Here is a 19261-nt window from a genome sequence, read left to right on the forward strand (position 1 = left end):
AGAAAAAGAATGCTCTGGAAGTTCTTGCACCTGCAGTTAAAGGTTCTGCCTAGAAGAAACACAATTTATGGGCCAAAACTAGGCTCATGGCCTCCCGCCCCGACCTCAACCACAGGAGATCAGGAAGTGCAATCCCTACAGGTGCCCAAAGGGGAGAACAAACAGTTGTTGGCAGATAGTATTAACGACCTCCACACGTGGCTCAGTCTGAACCGCCAGGGGAAAGGGGATTTCAGAAAGCGCCCAGTATTCTGATCAGAAACTGCTGAGATCTTGGTAGCATAGTGAACAGGGATCAGTGCCAAGCTTTATTGAGTCTGACTTAAGTACATTAGATTAGAAAGCACTCAGTTTAGCTGGTTGCTTTCCTAATTTCAGTGTCTGCTCCATCCATTTTCCTCTGCCTCCCTCCTTCCCTCCTCCCCCATCCACCTGTCAGGTTCTAAGATTGTACTAGTGATGCTGTTAAGTTGGCCCAAGGTAAGGCTTTGGGGAGGGGGGCAAATTTTATTCATAGTGATTTAAAAGGTTGAATGAAACTTTGATTACGAAGGGTGAAGAACAAGAATGTAGTTGTAAACATTTTTTGTACCATCCACTGATTATGTGTTCACCAGAGGGGGCTCTGTGGGACTCTTTCCCTACCCCTCATGGGACAGTCATTTAATTTCGTCTGTACTATTTTTGGTGTCTGTGAGATAACAGCTCTTCAGCACACAGAAACTTGCCATCAAATTTGATTCTGGATTGACCTAGAGCAGAGGAGGTGAGAGACCTGCCACTACGTCTCAGTTAATGATTGTGGGGAACGGCTGAAATGCAGACGTGGTTGATCTGGGTGTGTTCTACACAAGGAAAAAGAGGAAAGGGAGCTGATTTTGGACCTGCGTTGAAATAGTAGTGGTGCCACCTATTTAGTCCGTGATCTTGGGCAGATCTGTTTCTTCATCCTTAAAAGCCTCAGATTCAACTGATCTCTTTAAACGGACATAAGATAAGGAAAGCACTAGGTAGCCATGCCCTTGTCTTTGATTCGGATGCGTTAGGAACTGTAGCAGGCTTATCACAGCAATGAACCCACTGGGTTCTGCCTAGGTCCAATACATGGAGCCCAGGAGACACAAGTTTACATGAACCTGTCACCCCCGCCCCTTCAAAGAACTATAGTTAAAATATTTCAATGTGTGGTTCATATTTAGGGGTCAAAAAAATAGAGATCACTAGAGAAAAGGCCTTTCAAGGAGAGAGATGTAAAAATAGTCCGAGGTTCAGGGGCATGATATCCTCATGTTATTGAGTGTAAGCAGACTGATTTGAAAAACTACAACAGCCAAATGCATCAAAAGAAGAAAAGTCCAACCAAAGTGGCTGCTTTTATTTCATTATTGAAAAGAAACACACAGCAGTGCTGGATGAATATACTCCATTGCATTTTCCCGAAAATGGATTTAAACCGTATTTCTTATTTTCTGTTTCATTAGAGTGAAAAGTATAACAATACATGGTTGAAATAGACTCATGAGTTCTGAGGAGTTCTGAGTAAATCAGTAAATTACTGGAATCACAGACTGATATCAAGGCAAAGGTCCTGTAAAATCTGTTGACTGCTCCCTCCCCAGGGAAAACTGGGGAACCTGGCAGTCTTCCTGATCATTTCCATCTATGGCTACAGTGGTGGGTTATTAGAGCCTGGGATCACCTGACTGAAGATAACTTAATGAATCAAAATCCCTGGCGATGTGGTCCAGGACTCTGAATTTTTGTAAGTTCCCCAAGCACTGATGTTTGAAAACCATTGACTCAGAGTCCACATGTGAAATCATTCCTAAACTCCATTATCAGCAGGGAGAAGCATCACACTTTTGAAGGCTTATGAAAACAGGAGGTGGAGTGTTGTGGAGCTTGACCATGGGCAGAGAGCTTCCTGAAATTCAAGCAGGTACCCGCATCCCCCATTTGTATACTTCAGCCCCCAATAAGCATCCAGAATAAGGGGTCATTTGCTGGGGATTTTCTACCTTTATTTTACATTAGTTCATTGACTTGTGACTTTTCATCTGTTTCTTCTTACATTTTTGTAAGCTTATGTCTTTCCTTTCTAATTAGAGATGACTCTCTTGGCTGTGTCTTGACACTTTGTGTTTCCTCTAGTGCCCAACATACAATCTGCACTCTATGGAGATCTATGAATGCGTTGATATGGGTGCAACTCAAGTGTCAGTTCAGTGAAGGGGTTAAAGATACCTTGATGGAGATATCCATGTCTGAGTCTCCTGCTCCATCCCTCGTGTGCCTGGAACAGTGCTGCCATGTGGCAGGTGCCCACAAAGTGCATGCTGATTGACTGATTGACTTTAGACTTGCTATCTTATTTTGGGCAATGCCTTCATATCTTTAAGAAAAGCTGCTCTTGCTGGCATCCACCTGTAAACATTCAGGCATTACTTTAGAAATGTCTGTTTCCTGGGTGGTTCTTCCAAAAGTGAATGCTACTACCATCTAACTGCCTACCCAACATCTCCTCTTGGATGTCCAGTGGACATCTCTAACTCAACATGCCCCTAACAGACCTCCTCATTTTCTCCTCTCCATTCTGCTCCGTTCCCATTCTTCCCATCATGGGTTATGAAAACCACATGTTTCTAGATGCTCAGATCCAAAACTTCAGCGTCATCTTCTGTACCATTCTTCTTCTTGTGTCCCATCTCCATCTGCAGTAAATTCTGTTCATGCAACAGAATGCATCCCGAATCTGCCCACATCTCGGCTCCTGCAGGGATACCACTCTGGTCTTGGCTGCCATCACCTCTCTCCTGCATTTCTGTAATGGCCTCATCCGTGGTCTCCTCGATTCCACCCTCATACCCCTCTAGTCCATTCTCAATACAATCCTCTGAAAACTTAGGTTAGATTATGTGACTCTGCTGCTAAAACCGTACAATTCCTTCTTTTCCTATATCTCCCAAAATAAAAGTCCAAATCCATAGTTGGGTCCTTCTATACCTCTGTGACCTCATTTTCGACTACTTCTCGCTGTATCTGCCCCAGTGACACTGGCTCCCTTGTTCCACAGTCAAGCCAGGCACCCTCCGCCCCCAAGTTGTGGCCATTCTCTCTGCCTGGAATGCTTTTTCCTTAGTGTGCCCCATGGATCACTCCCCTGCTTCCTTCACATTCTTGCTCAGACACTGTCTTCACAGTGATCCCCTCCCTCGCCTCTCAATCTAACACTTCATCCCACCAGTACTGTAATCTTAATTTCCCCCTAGCATTTACCACATTTTAGCATAACGGATAAATTGTTTACTTTACTTACTGGTCTTATCTTTTCCCAGCCAGACTGAAAGCTGCGCAGGGAATTTTGTCTGTTTTGGTCACTAATCTTTTCCTAGTGCCTGGATTATCCAGTCAATTGTTAAGGAAGGAGGGGAGGAAGGAGGGGAGGAAATAAGGAAGGAAGGAAAGAAGAGAGGGAGGAAGGAAGGAAAGGACTCTATCTTGTTAGAAGCCCTAAATATTAGATCGAGGTTGTTACGCCAAAATCAATATAAGTCCATGTTGCATAGGAGAAAAGGACCGAATTATTAGTAACAGAGGTATTTCTCACGCACCGATTATTTCTGATTGAACTCTGTATGAGTGGTCTGCAGTGCCTGCTGAGATTGACTAAATGGCTTCCTGCCTAATCAGCTCCCCATCAGTTACTTGCTATGGTCTCACCTGTCAGCTGTGTTGAATGGTGAATAGCTCCGTCTGGCTCCTTGTCTGGCTTGCAGAGCTGTGGGCTTTGTGAAGTTCCAAGGAGGGTGGAAGGAGACCATACCCTAAGAGAGGTTGAGAGAAAATCTCCTTATTGGTGGCCAAGGGTCTGCACTGTAAGTGTCCCCTGGAAGCCAAGGCCTTCTTGGGGTTAGTGGATTATGTGAACCTGATGTGGGAGCTTTTGTCCCATCACACCTGACCTGGGAGCCTCTGCTGCCTGTGGTGGGGAGGCTGGTCCAAAAAAGATGCGGATGGGTGGGAAGCTATTACTGCTCATCAGTGGTACCCTCTGTATTAGCTTCCAACAGTGGTGCTGGGTGTTAACGGGGGACAGTCTGTGGCCATTGCCAGGTCCACGATTCCCCATAAATACTGTCCTTAGAGCACTCCCACAGGGAGCATGAAAGGTGAGCTCCTCCCATTGATATCTTCCAGCCATCGGTAACTCACTCTTTTGGGTAGGGTCCAAGTAGACCTGTTGGGTTAAGTTATTAAAAATCTTCTATGTGGTTCAAAAAGGCAAGGGCTACCAATGAGGGTGATTCTCCTGGCTGAAAGTGATGGTAGTGGTTTTAATCCATGGTCACAAGTTCTTTGACACCTTCCTCCATCAAGAACTGGGGTCTATGTCCCCGCTCTTGAATCTGGGTGGGCTCTATGACCACGGTGTTCCAGTGGAGAAAGGTGAAGTGATGCCACGTGGGTTGCATTAAGGTTAGGTCATTAAATGTCATGCAGCGTCCACCTTGTTTGTGGACACACTCACTTTTGGAGCCCCCAGCCACTGTGTAGAGTCTGACTATCTTGAGACTGCCGTGCTGGAGAAGTCACATGGAAGCACTCCCAGCGACAGTCCCACCTGAACATCCTTAAGCCTTCCGGTCCCTGGCAGCAGACCTGTGAGCTGAGAAACCCCCTTGGAGGTGGGTCCTCAAGACACCAGGGTGCAGAGAACCTTCCCTGCTGTGCCCTTTCTGAATTCTTATCCTACAGAATCCTTGAGCACAATCACATGGATGTTCTTTCATGCTGCTAGGTTTTGGGGATAGTTTTTTGTTAATACACACGTAACAGGAATGATGGCATGTGGGGAAATAGCGACTTTGGAGTGAGTTATAGATAAGTTCAAGTGCCAACTCCTGCTTGGCTAGCTCTTGGCTGGACCTTGGACAGGGTCTGATACAGATTTAAAGTGGGGAAAATATCAAATATGTTTCAGGTTGATGAGAGGATGAAATGAGGTAATAACATGTACCAGGCCTATCATGTATTATTAGGCTTTTGAAAAAAAAAATCTTCGTTTCCCTTTTCTTCCCTTCCCTTCTACCTGGGAAGAAGAAAACAACGTAACCTAGCTGTGCCCGTGTTGGATGCGAGTACGCCCAATGCGTGTTGTCATCGCAGGTGGGTCACTCTGCACCAGAGCCGTCGGCTCGCTGGTCCGACTACCTCCCCCAGCTCCTTTAGGCAGGACCCACTGCCTGCAAACTTAGAGCTTAGCCCAGGGCCTGTCTCAAAATACTCACTTGATAAACATTGCCAGATAAATGTGTTGAAGGACTGTTTACAGGCCGAAAGCAGAACCTGTATATATGGCTTCATTGTGGGATAGGGAATGTGTGGGAATTACAGCTCTAAGAATTAAAACTGGTATTTAAAAGTCAATCACTGGACTGCCCGGGATCAAATCGTGGCTCTGTCCCCTGTGGGCTGTGTGACCTTAGCCAAGTTGTGTGTAGCCTCTCTGTGCTGACATTTCTCCGTCTACAAAAGGGGAGACCATCAACGGTACCTGCCTAAGAGGTTTGTTGTGATGAGCGCACACTATGCATAAACCACCTGTAACAGTGCCTGGTTCACATTAACACGGTGATGTTGCTTCTCAGCGTGTGGTCTGTGGACCACAACCTATGAACCTGTTAGAAATGCAGGAATTTTGGGTTCCAACCCAAACTGATCAAATCAGAATCTGCCTTTTAACAAGATCCCCAGGTGATTCATAAGCTGATTAAAACTTGAGAAAGACTGCTTTGATAAACCTTAGCTGTTATTACGGTGTGGAAGAGAATTGTCCTGCACGGGGAAAACATCTTCCTAAAAATTTTGTGCAGGGTTTTACAAAATGAGATGGCCCTTGGAGATTAGGCCAAATGAAGGACAGTGCTATTGGCCGCCACACACTTGTCCTGCAGCATCGTCTTCCTGCCCGCCCCCTTGCTCCTGTCCCGCTATCCTCCATGCTCCTCCAGCCTTTCGTCTCTTCTCGCTTTCAGGCTAACACACGCCTTGCCACGTGGCTCCTGGTTTATTCCTGGGCCTGATCTCTTTCTGCAGGTCAGGTATGGTTCATTGTCCAGTACGTGTTCCAGGTAAAGGGAAATGGTATCGTCTGCGGTATCCTATTCCGTGGAAACTTACATTACGTTTGTCAGAGGCATCTTCCTTTGTTACAACTGTAAGTGCATCTGTACTTTTATCTCGAGCCAGCAACCCATTAAAAAATGTACTCCTTGGTGTAAAGCCTTAGACAGCCTGACAGTTAACACCTCTGCTACTCTTATGCGAAAATAACAATTGTGGCCTGTTTGTGGACTGGTTCTTTTAGTAATACATACCTCTCCAACTCCCTGCATCACTGTGGAGATGGTTCATTCATACTGTTTTTTGGAATGAAGGTGATCATTACTTGTGAAATTGCTGCAAGCTGACTTCTCATTAAAACTACATTAATGCCTTTCCTGAGTGTGTTAAGTTGGATACTTTAAAAAGCATATCACTATTATATTTCCATTAATTTTGTCCACTATTTTAATAGCCCTGGAATGTTTTAATGTCTTTGTGCAGTGAAGGCAAGAAGAAGCAATGTCGAATAACTGAACAAGAGTAAACATCCTTGTATTTTGCAGTGCCCTGTCCCACTCCAACTCTAACTCTATAGAACTCAATAATAAAAGCAGGGCAGCCTTAGAGATAATGCTGGGAATTTAGTTGGCAGATTCTGCATTGGCGGTCCTTGGGCCCCTGAGTTGGCTTTTGACTGATAAGAGCCACCCAGTGCTGGGAATGCAGTTTCTTTGATGACATGGTGGTGGTGGCTGGGTCTTCCTCAAGAGCAGGTGGGCTACAGCCCCCGCACGGCTCTCTGGATCTTGTGACCAAGTTGGGAGCCATGGTGGCATTGTCTACTGCAACCCCTGCCTGCCCTATGGACTCCCCCGGCCTTCTCTGCTCATAGTTACAGCCTCTTAAGACACTGCAGACACCAGCTGTGAAGTTGTTTGGAACAAAAAGAGAAGAAGTAGCGACAGCCTCACCGAGGCACCTGTGCTCACGCTGCCTCCTCCTCCCACTGGGGTTTAATGATTCAGTTGTGGGCAAAGAAAGCTGCATGTCTTTATGTCCCCAAAGGGAGTCATTCAAATTTGCAAATTCTTCATCCCAGCCTGCAGGAGTCCGAAGATTTTCTGGACCAAACATCTCCCCCAGTATAGATGTTATTGTTTTAATATAATGAAAAATGCAGGGACATCAAGGGCTTACAATAGCCCCCATCATTCATCCTTTCAAGCCCTGCAAGTCTGTTTAGTAAACGAATAGAGTAATCAGGGAGCACAAGGCAGGCTGCTCTATTATATCAGGTTATTATGGAATCAGCAATGTTTACTTTCTTATTATAGTTTTCCAATTAGTGCGAAAGCAATGGCAATAGCCCAGCTTGGGGTCTCCAAGGACATGCCTGAAATTTTACGTGCAATTTAAAGGGATAGAAGGAGTTATCAGGGCTGCGACTTGTGCTAATCTTCTCTTTTCACCAAGGGATTAGGTGGAGAGTTGTGGATTTGCACTTTTAATCAGAGACGCTTCTGAAACTTTCATCATGGTCTCTGAATTATGCCTCCTTCCTTCTCTGATGAAATAGGTCTCTGGATCCTTTGTGCACAAGATCTAGGATTATCAGGGCTTTCTGGTATTGGCAGCTGTGTGGTCAGCTGTTTCCTGCTCTGAGTCCAGTGAACCTTTTCTCTGCTCCAGGCTCTGTGCCCCACTGTCCCTCCATGGGTGTGGCTGAGGATAGCAAACTCAGCCAGGTACCTCCCCTGCTCCAGCCAGCCTGGCTACCGCCAGCCCCTGTGCCCGTTGACTTCCCTGGAATGATGCGTCTCCGTCCTTTCTACTAATCTGTAAACAGATACTTGCTTCTTTAAAAAAAAAAAAAAAAAGTATGCTGAGCTCTGATTATAAGAGCAATTCATTTTAGAAAAATGTTGATAATACAGAGTATCATATAAACCACCACATATCCTGCTGCCCCCAGAGGTAATCATTTTGGCTCTTTAATGATGATTTTCATATATACATATTCAGTTATTTTCTTCACCTGACAGTGGGCCAGGAGCTTTTTCTCATGTCATTAACAATTTTTCTATAGCATTGTTTTAAATGGCAGAGCGGTATTTTATTATATGGATATCTTGTTATTGTTTTAAAGTCCATCTTTTTATTTTGGACCACTTAAGAAGCCTCTAAGATTTCCTCATATAAACTGTGCTGTGATGAATGTCTGCATGAATCTGTTGTTATTTCCTTAAGATAAATTCTTAGAAGCAGGATTGCTGAGTTAAAGTGCATGTGTATTTTGAAGGGTTTTGACCAATACTGACATTTTTATCCTCCATAAATATTGCTCCGACTTCCTTTGGCTCAGCAAGCAGTTGTATTATTATGACGGCTCCCTAGGTTCACCAGGATAAACCTGTAAGTTCCTGAAGGGTGGGGACCACACCTCCTCCTTTTGTCCCTCCACCAAATATCAGGGACTAGGTCTCCTGTCCATGTTCAGCTAATCAAGCTGGACCAGGTGAAGAACTTATTCTCAGGGTTGAGCAAAGTATAGAGTCAGATCTGGCCTTTATTTATAATACTGATTTTTTTCTTATCATGGATTTTTGGGCATCAATTTCTATTTTAAAAAATACTTCATTAAAATAGTATTTGTCTTGATTACTGATTTCTGGCACCCCCTTAAATTTTACTCCTGAAGTGAATGCCTCATTTTCCCCACTCTATTCCTACCCTGTGCCAGGTTTCAAGGTCTTCTCCAGTCGACTGCCAGCTGCAGTGTAGGGACTGGAATGTGTTGTCCTGCCTGAGTGACCAGCAGCAGAGCAGTCAGCTGTCTCTCTGGTCCTCTTTCTGCAACTGTATGTGTGTCCTATTCCTTGTAGATGCAAGTGATGAAAATGATGGCTCAGGGTTGAGGTCATCTTTGCCCGACGTGTTGCTTCCCTACTGGTGTCTTCTGCTTCAGGAAAGGGAATGACTAATTCAGGGCAAGAGAACGGGGCCATACTTCTTGGTTCAGGGCTTTCCATGAGCAGAGGTTTAGTTCTGGTTGGAGGTTCAGAAGCCTCCCAGTGATCCTCCCTTCCTCCCCCAGCCTTCTAAATCCCACAGGCATCCTTCCCCATGGTCTCAATAATTTAATAATGCTAATAATTTGTCAAGCACTTACTGCATGCTCAAGAGAACACAGCCAGGAGGAGAAGGAGTCCTCATTTAAATGCAAGTCACCTGGCCATGGCAAAGTGATTACTGACTATGGCTCTGGACTCAGCCCTAAGGGGCTCAAAATCTAATTTGGCCATTTTCAAGCTGCGTGACTTTTGGTAAATAACTTAAGCCTCCTTAAGTAAGTCTCAGTTTCCTCAGCTATTAAATGGGAATAACAAGTGTCCGTCTTACAGATCATGCTTGTCAATGAAGTACCACGGCCAGTGCTTGGCACATGGTACGTGATGACTCAGTGTCAGTGTGGCAGAGACAGGGTGATTCCCCAAAGTCTGTTCCCCTCTTTTTGTATAGTACTAGATCAGAACCTCCCATTTTTACTGGGCATATATGGCTGTACCAAATAGAGATTCCTCTTCCCAGCACCCCTGAGAGAGTGTGGTCACCCTAATTCCAACCTTTCAGAGAATTATAAGCTCAATCCCAGCACAGACGGGGCCTGAAGAATCATCTCAGTCTGTATTACACAGTACGTGGTCTGAAGCCCAGCAGTGCAGCCATTACCCACAGGCTTGTCAAAATCTGAGATTCTGTGGAATCAGAACCTGCATTTTCACAAGTTCCCCGGGGTGATTCCGGGGATCCTAAAGCTTGAGAAGCCCAGATCTAGTCTAATTCTCAGCTCTGCCTCTCCCTCCCCCACCCCCCACTTCTCCCATCTCTCCATCACACCCCTATCTGCTTTGAGGGTTAACCGTGGGGACACTTTCTCCCTTTCCTTTCCCTCCAATGCCCTCCTCCCACATGGGGCAGAGAAACATGACGGCTTGATGCCACATGCTTAATAAGTTGCTTGCCTGCTAATCTAGGCTCTCGAGATGCTCCTTCCTTGCCTCACATTCTCGAGGTCCCCAGTCCACCAGACTTGGCTCTGACTCGTATAGGAATGGTGACAGGTTGTGTGGAAGCAGTCTCCAGCGTCTGCAGTGACGGCAGCATTCCCAAACCCGCACGGGGTAGGGAACGTGTCCCTGGTGAGCCCTGGGGGACATACTGTCGACACAGGTGGTGGGTCTAGGGATATGCGTGGAGAGGGAGCATGGTGAACCAAAACAGCTAGGAAAACTAAGTGACAGCCAGACTGCACCAGCCGATCCTCAAATCTGCAGACAGGGACCCAGGAGATAGTATCAGCAAGGCCAAGAGGTGAATTGTGTAGAGTTATTTTTTTCAGAGTTTGCAAAAGTCAGGTTGCTCTTTGCTCTATTTCTTCATACTTAACCTTTTGCATGCTAGCCTTCAAATTCAGCTTTATCAAAAGTAGCAAATGTTGAATTGAACTCTTACTATATACTGGGCCGTGTGCAGGGCTGGAGAAGTGATGGTTCCTGCCTTCCTGTTCACAAATGGAGACAGAGACGTTTGTGAATAACTGGACCTGAGATGGAGCCTGTGATACAGACACAGAGAGGACAGAAGGGAATGAGGCCAGCATGGGGGAAGGTGGCCCACAGCCTGGCTGTCAACCCCATGACCATCAGTCTTACTTCTTCCCCAGTAACATCACCCTAATATTGTTCAGGCCTTCAAGGGAGTTGGAACTTATGTAACTTTGGCAACCTGAACAAGTGAGTAGAGAAAGGGAGGATTTTAGTTTTTCAAAAACAACACTGTTGGAAATCATCTTACCTCTTTTTCATTTGTTTATGTCTTTTAAGAATCTGTCTTCTTCCATTGCAGTGTAAGACCCTTGACAGCAGAGATTCTGCCTGCCTTGTGCAGGGCTGTTCTCCAACACTTCGAGAACAACGTCTGGCACGTGGTAGACATCCACGTGAAATCTGCAGACTCACACAGTCAGGCAACACACTTGAATTCAGCAAACAGTTATTGACTTTCTGTTGTGTGCCAGACCTTGTTTTGGGCCCTGGGGACATTATGGTGAACAGATACAGATCTGGGAAGACAAATACAAAACAAAATACTACAAGCGTGATGAGCGTTACGGAGCACAGGATGCAGGGATCTCTAGCTGAGGAATTTTACATAATGTGGGCCTTCTGTCAAATCGGAGGTGTCAGGAAAGGCCTCCCTGTGGCTCAAGGAGGAGGGAGAATTATCCAGATAAATGGAGACTAGTGGGCAGGAGATAGAGCATTCCAGGCAGAGGCAACAGTGTGAATTCTTGAAGAGAGGTGGCACCATGCAAGTCCCAGAGCCTGAAAGACGGTCAGAACCACAGGGGAACAGAATGAGGAGGGGATGGGTGAAATGAGGGTGATGGAGAAAGCAGAGGGGCCAGGGGAACAAAGCTGACTGAGATGGAAGGGAAAGCAGGCTGGCAATTTGAATACCTTGAGTGATACTGCCTTTTGTGATATGATTTTCTGAAATGCAGGACGATTCTTGGAAAGCCAGTGATGTAGGGGAGAAACAAGAGGATGCCATGGTGGACCAAAAAAGCCAGGGGAGGATAAGGGAAGGTGTTCAGATGCCTCTAGGTGTCTAGTCCTGGAGATGGAGAGGAGAGTGCTGCCTTGCCAGAGGCTGGGAACTCGGGATGGAAGGTTCAGTGGGGATGCTCCCGTGCAGGTAGAGGAAGCAGGTCAGCATTGACTGTGTCTAAAACTGGGTTTGAGAGGCAGAGTGGACCTCTCAGTGTAGGGCTCAGGAATTTCCCAGAAATCTCTGAGCATCACGATGCCAAATGTGGCAGAGAGTTTGAGTAAAACAAGAGGCCACTGAATTTGGCAGTAAAGCAGTAGTTTGTGACATGAGAGAGCCAATTATATAGTACAGCTGTGAGGGATAAAGCTGGAACACAGATAAAGGAAAACATTAGAGGTTATGGAAGTAGAAGCCACAGGTTTCAGGAGTCTAGATTGTTATAAGGAGTGGGGAGTGGGAAACGAGTGTGGATACAGAGTGTGTGTGTTTGTGTGTGTGTCTGTGTGTGTAGTCTACAGGTGGATAGGGACATGGAGGTAGGCATAAGTAAGGTGAATTACAATTCACTGGGCATGGATTCTATTCAGAACTTGGAGATTTATACCTTAACCAACATTTTATGAAATTTGTTGAATTAATTAAAAAAAAGTTTTTTTTTCTTAATAAATTTAAAAGGCATCTAGGTGTTGACTGGCCTTCCAGTAAAGGGGGGTAATCTAGTTAAAGGGCAACTTGGCAATTTAACTATTGTTTTCTAATGACCAGGCCAAAGGATCTCCTGGAATTGGTAGAAGATTCTGTTTGGCTAAGGCTCCTTGAGGAGGCAGTGGGCAGATCCCAGGTACTTTTTCCATGTGGACATGGACAAAGAAAAATGCAATTTTCTTTTAAAGATCACCTGTCTGGTACTGGGACAGAAACCCATGTAGGTTTTCTTTTTTGTTTTGGTTTGTTTTTGTTTTTAGATTGAAGTATAATCAGTGTATAATGTTGTGTCATGTAGAATTTAGTCATGGGATTAGAATATGCAGGGGCTGATCTTTGCGGTCACTCAAAGGCAACACAGACCCTCCGCCCCGCCCTTTGAGCCCTGGATAGAAAAATTCGTCTAATTCCTTTTTGCATCTCTGACCTGCTGGGTTTATTACCTTACTTTTCTCCTATTCACCCAATTCTTTGCTACAACTGAATCAAGCTGACATTTTGGTAATAAACTCCAGGACGAGGCAAGTTTTCAAATTTAGCATCTTTTTCCCTCATATGGTTTTCATTGATTCCTAGAGTTGTTGGAACAGTGGTGGCTGTTTGACAGTCCCCGGGAAAGGGACTGGGAAGTTCTTGGGAGCCGGTGTGCGGGAATATTCTCTCTCTTTGTACTAAGATGGCTGAGATTTCTTCACGGCTTCTTCTCCTGCAACAGCTCAGGAAGCAAAAATGGATTGGGGGATGGGGCGGGTGTCGAATGGAAACGTTTTGTACTTTCAAACAAAATAAATCCTTCAGAATGGTTTTACTTTCTGCAACGACTTAGTCCTGGGCACAAAATCTCCCCCTCTTCTTTAACCTGCATCTGTAGCCTTTTGCATTAGCTCATCACTAGCAGAAAATAGGATTTCTCACCTACAGATGGTAGAAGAGAGAAGAGGCTAGCCAGAACATTAGACAGAAATTACTTGTCAAGTTTGATCAATTCAGAGAAAATCCAAATCCCCTTTGAAAAGGCACAGTTGATATTCAAAGATTAGTGGGGATGTCTTATAGATCCATTGTTTGGCTAAATTGTCTGCATATGCAGCGTGTTTGCTAAATGAATGATACATTTGCATCTAAATGGTCCATAAATAATTTGATTCTGCTCCAGACAGGGTAATAAACAAACCCCCTCCCCACTGTTGGACTGGTGAGCTGGGTGTGAGTGTGGACTCCTCTTATTGCTTTGACTGTGCTGTTATTTGACAAGGCACCAGGGAAAGAGTACATGAATCTATTAAGGAGAACCAATCTCCATTATACGTTGATATTTGAGTGAACTGGCAGAGAAATCTTTCATAATGTACAGCTTTTGGCCTCTGGCTCTCTGGGCAAAAATTTAAAAAGAAAAAGAAATCAGAAATCAGAGTTGTCACCACTGTAGCATATCTGCTTTGCACGTGAGGCGTTAATTACCATCTGCGTGCTGCTTTTTATGAGAGTGTTAAGTACCTGTGCCTCTCACCCAGCACCTGAGTATTTATAGCACGCATGTGAACGTGGAACCTGGGATCCACGTTCAAGTTGATACTCTGAGGACTTTAGCTACTAAGTGGACACAGCCAGGTATGAGGATCGCACAGATCTTTCCCTCCATGTCCAAGCTGATGAGTTCCTGCTCTTAATTTGGAAGGCAGGGAGCTTAACGACGGCATCGCCAGTTGCTGGTTTTCATTTGCAGTTCTGTCATGCCCGTTATATGTCAAAACTGTGACTTTTTATGGCCTCCTTTCATGAGATTTGTGACGTTTCGTTCTTTTAAAGGCTCCAAGGGAATAGTATACCTTGATTCAAGAAAGCTCAATATATTAAATCCAGCTTCACGTGAAAGAAATAAAGGACGGTTATTCACTTTGCAAAAGGATTCACAGTGGGATTCTTTAAGTAATAAATACTATCTGTGGCACTTAGCATGTGATTTAGTTCATTGTTTCAGGAATAGGTCCTTTGGCAAAATGCAATTTACTTAGAGGATCTGAGGGCTTCTCACTTGGGATTATTCACCCCTTGTTTCCCAGTCCACACCAGCACAGGGACAATCCAGAAGTCAGGCGACAATCCCAGTGGTAGCTGCTTCTGATCCCCAGTTTTGTTCCTGGAACTCTAAGTCTCTCATTCTTTATTGTGACAGAGAGTCTAAGCTGGCTCATATGGTACAGAGTCCAATGCTTTCCAGTTTGCTTTCCAGAGCTATAGAGGCTGAAACTAAGACCTATTCTGCCCAGTGTCCCTAGCATTTAGGACTCTTCATGTGATTTAAGGATTTGATCTTCAGACAAGCACAGTGGCAGGGATATCTGACTCTCATAGGGGAGGAAAAATACCTTCCCTCCACCCTTCTGAGTTCTTACTGAGAGCCCTGTGACAAAACTCAGATTGACAAGAGAAGCACAAACAGGAGTTTATTAACATGTACACTTCATGTATACCCAGGAGATACCCAGGAAAAATGAGTAACTCAAAGAGGTGGCTAAGAATTCAGGCCTATGTACCGTCTTTATAGGAAAAGGGGTGGAGGATGTAGGCCTCTTAGAGGGGAGAAATTGACCTTTAGGAAAGATGAATGGGCCCTGAGAAGAACAGATGGGAGGTATGACAGTTTGTGACATAATTTGTCTGAATGTGGTGCCGACTTCTAATCTCCTCTCGTGTGCTGAGTCCATCTTCCCTGGTTGATGAAACCCCCAGGAAGGGATTTATGACAATTGAGTTCCTTCTGCAGGATCTGTCTGTAGGCAGATAAGGGGGGTTCAGAGAAAGTCTCTCCTTGTATTTGCTATTTCCCAAGTGCTTAGGGCATATTTTGGGGGTGGCACGTCCTGAAGTCCTACAGTAACATTTTGGGGTGCCATATTCTGCTATCCTTTACTCTTCTGAAGCAGTTATGGCAGAATTTCTGACCCTGGTATCACGTCCCCTAGCATCAAGGTGGCAAGAAGCAGAAGTCCATACAGTGGTATTTCTGCTAGAAGAATTTTGTGCTGTAGCTGAGTATTTTCTCTGCTGGTTCTGTCCCTGGCTGTGTGACTCTGTGGTCCTCCTATGAACTACCTCATATATTTTCTGTTTAAACTAGCTACAGTAGATTTTATTGTCCACAACTAAAAATTTTGACTGACATACTCACCCATTCCCATGTTCCCTGGATGGTTCACACTCAGGGCTACAGTGTACAGCTGTGCAGGTGGTGCACTGCACAATGCCAAGGGACACCGTTCACATGGGCTGAACAGCTCTTCCTTTTGAACTGCTGCCTGCTTGCAAGGCTGTTGTTGGTTTCTAAGCTCTGCTGCTCCTACTGCCTTAGTTTGGGCCTCATTCCACAGCTAGTACAATAGCCACTCAAGTGTGAAGGGAGAATTTTCTACGAAATTGACAACTCTTTCAGCCCACGTGACCTTCTCCGAGGGATTAAAACTCTTTTAGGCTCTTGTTTCACAGGCCATTCTCAGAGATAGCAAACAACTTGCCTCAGAGCACACCTTTGATATGCAGACCAACCAACCCTGAATCCACACCCCTACCCTCCTCCTTTTATCAGGCTCCTGTAGTCCGGAACCCTACCCCCTGCCCCAAGTCACCCAGGGCCAAGTGTCCAACAATTAAGAGACCATCCTTGAACACAAGAGGCTGCTGAGATGATTCGAATACCCAGTCCTAAGCCTGCTCAGCTGTTTACTCTGCCTCACCCATTCCTTTCCATGAAAACTACAATAAGGGCTTTTGCCCATGATGCTTTCCCCACCTTCTGCCTCCTCATCAGCCCCGGTGCTTCCTTGTGTGGCTCTGTGTGGCATGGTGGACCCCCTCCTCTTGGGAATTATAAATAATAAACTTTTCTTTCAAAGATAGTTGTCTCTGAATCTGTCATCTTACCATATCTGATTAAAACAAATCCTGGATGTATCTTTAAACGGTGGGAAAGAAGGTATTTGAGCAGCACCACATGGTATCATATTCCAAAGTCTTTATCTCTTATGATGAACTATATTTCCCAAGACAGAACTCTTTGTGTTTTGACTGTCTTCTGCCTCAGGGAAGTTACTGGGAGAATTCCCCATCAATGCACTGCCCCTCATTGTTATAATGAAACCATGACCCTGGTGTTATGGACAGGTCACTGACCATTAGACTCAAAGTCCCCTACAGCATTTATTTCAGAGAACCTAGGAGCTATGATGAGTATGGGTCTCTGTAGCCTTCTAGAATCCCCTGCTCTTCTAGTTTTTTTTTTTTTTTTGTAGGGGGAGGTAATTAGGTTTATTTATTTATTCTTAGAGGAGGTACTAGGAATTGAACCCAGGACCTCATATATGCTGAGCATGCACTCTACCATTGGAGCTATACCCTCCTCACCCTTCTAGAATTTTGAAGGCAAATACATAGATTAAGATTCTAACAGGACTCTCTTCTTTCTTATATCTGGAAGAAAGCTCAAAATACCTGTATAGTTTATAGTTGCTCTACCAAGTCTCTAAATAATTACAAATTTCAGAGTGACAGAGGACCCTAGGAATTAACTAGTCTAGATATTTCCTCTATTACTCTCTTCATTGTTCACTGCTTCTTCATCCAACTCCCTTCTTGTTGAATGCATCCCTTCTGCCATTTCCTGTTGCATCTGTGTGAAAGTCAATTGTTGTGTGCTAGTGTGGGAGTTGATGAACTATAGTCCACTGGACAAATCCAGTCTGCTGCCTGCTTTTGTAAATAAAGTTTTTTTGGAGCACAGCCATGCTCATCCACTCATGGGTTGTCTGTGACTGCTCTCATGCCCCAGCAGCAGAATTACATGGTTGCCATGGAGGGCATGTGGTCTGCAAAACCTAAAATATTTATTATCTGGCCAGCTCCTATCCTAGCAGATAGAATGGGCTGGAGTCTTGGACATTATTTACAAGTTCTTGAGGGACAACCTCAAGTTCTTCCTTCATGAAACATTTTAAAATCATATTAGCTTCTGTCATGTTCCTCCTCAAACCATGCCAGTTAAAATCTTGATCATTTCATTAACTCTTTATTATATAAGGCTGTGTGTTGCTGTTGAGAAACAGTTGTCCGTGAGTCGCTCATGTTTCTACACGTCTAGACATGAAGAGCCAATCTGCTCTAGAACCATCTTTTTAAGAATGTTAATGTGAGCATGGAGACAGCGACTGTGCTAGAACAAATTTATTTACATTCCTGGGTAGTCAAAATAGAGCTGTTCCCTCTGCAGAGAGATTTGCTTATATTCCACACTAATAAAAATAATCTTTCTCCCCAGAAAGGAGGATCGACAGGTTTGGTAGCAACCCCGTATGAAATCAGAGTCTCCTAATCTCAGGGTTCCTCTCCCTAGTGTACCTCCACTCTGTGCACAGGGGACACCTGTTCATCATCCTACTGGGGCTCAAGGAACCTGGGCTAAAGTGTTCTTATTGCTGTAAATAATAAGTTGTCTAAATCCATTTGGGCTCTCCATCTCCTACTGGCCAAGTCTGTGGATGCGTGTAGTCCAGCCCAACCACTGCTGCTTAGCTGCTGCTAAGGAACGGCTGGACCATTTGACAGTTGCTTGATGCACATTTAAATGCATTTATTTTGCCTCATTGAGTACACTACCAAATTCCTGAGGGCAGGGACCAGACCTCTTCCCTTTGTCTCCTCCAGCAAGCCCAACATACAGCAGGCATTCAGTAATAGTTTGTTGCTCAGGCTAAAGGCACTCATACATCCCACTCTGAACTGCTCTTCTCAACGGCGCATGAAGACATGGGACTACTTCTAAATTGCCATGGCTACCCTCTGCCCAGGTGCTCCTGAGACTCTGGGATCTGAGCCATCCTGGCCTTGTTAAGAAGCAGAGGCAAGTTCCAGCCCCCCAGTGCCCACCCAGAGAACAGGCCCACTGTGGACGTGGCAGCAGGGCCTCAGGAAAACAGCCCCACCTGTCCTGTGGCCAGAGGAAACTGGCCACACTCTTGGCTCCTCAGATTAGGGGCCAAATTAGCAAGAAGGGGACACACTCTCCTTGAAGGCTTGCTGCGAATAGTAACTTGCACTCACAGTAAAACAAATAGACGTTATGAACTCTTTCCTCCTGGGTTTGCCAGATTTAGCAAATAAAAATTGTCTTAATTTTACTAAGCAGGCCTGTTCTCTGCCCTCTGCTTTCTAGAGCCCATTCTCCACACTCAGGGCGTAGCCGCAGCACTAAACCAGCCTGGTGATCATGGTTTTCCTAATTCTCATTTTTTATAGGGCACCTTTGCTGGGTTGATGAAGATGCAGATCTGAATGTTTAGGGAATGGACCCAGACTTTCAGGAGACCTTCCTTGAGTTTTGCTGGCTGGCCTCAACCTTCTGTCATTGTTTGCAGGAAGCAGGACTGTAAGGTAGGTGGCGGGCTCGCCTTTTGAATGATCTGGAAGCATTTTGACATACTGGGGTGCTTGATTTCCTGTTTGTGTTTTGTTTTTAAATCTGTCATTGCGCAGGATTATGTGTCAAGTCAGATATAAACATCAAGAAATGTCTATCTCTGTGTATTAACGAAAGTTGATTTGGAATCTAGGAAGAGGCAAAAGGAAGATTCAGTTACCCCCTGGATGGGTGGTAATTCATGCCCCCAACTTTGATCCTTAATAGATGTTTTTCCCACTGGCCCCCTTACACAAGGTGTACAGAATATATCTTGTCTACCTCCAGGCTAGTAAGAAACTAGTTCAGTGATTTCCTTTTCTCTCGCCCCATAGGCAAGGCTTACATGGGGCTTAGCTCTGAGCTGCTGCAGAAAGCAGCCTGATAATT

Source organism: Camelus dromedarius, chromosome 13, assembly GCF_036321535.1.
Source record: "Camelus dromedarius isolate mCamDro1 chromosome 13, mCamDro1.pat, whole genome shotgun sequence".
NCBI classification, from domain to species: Eukaryota; Metazoa; Chordata; class Mammalia; order Artiodactyla; family Camelidae; genus Camelus; species Camelus dromedarius.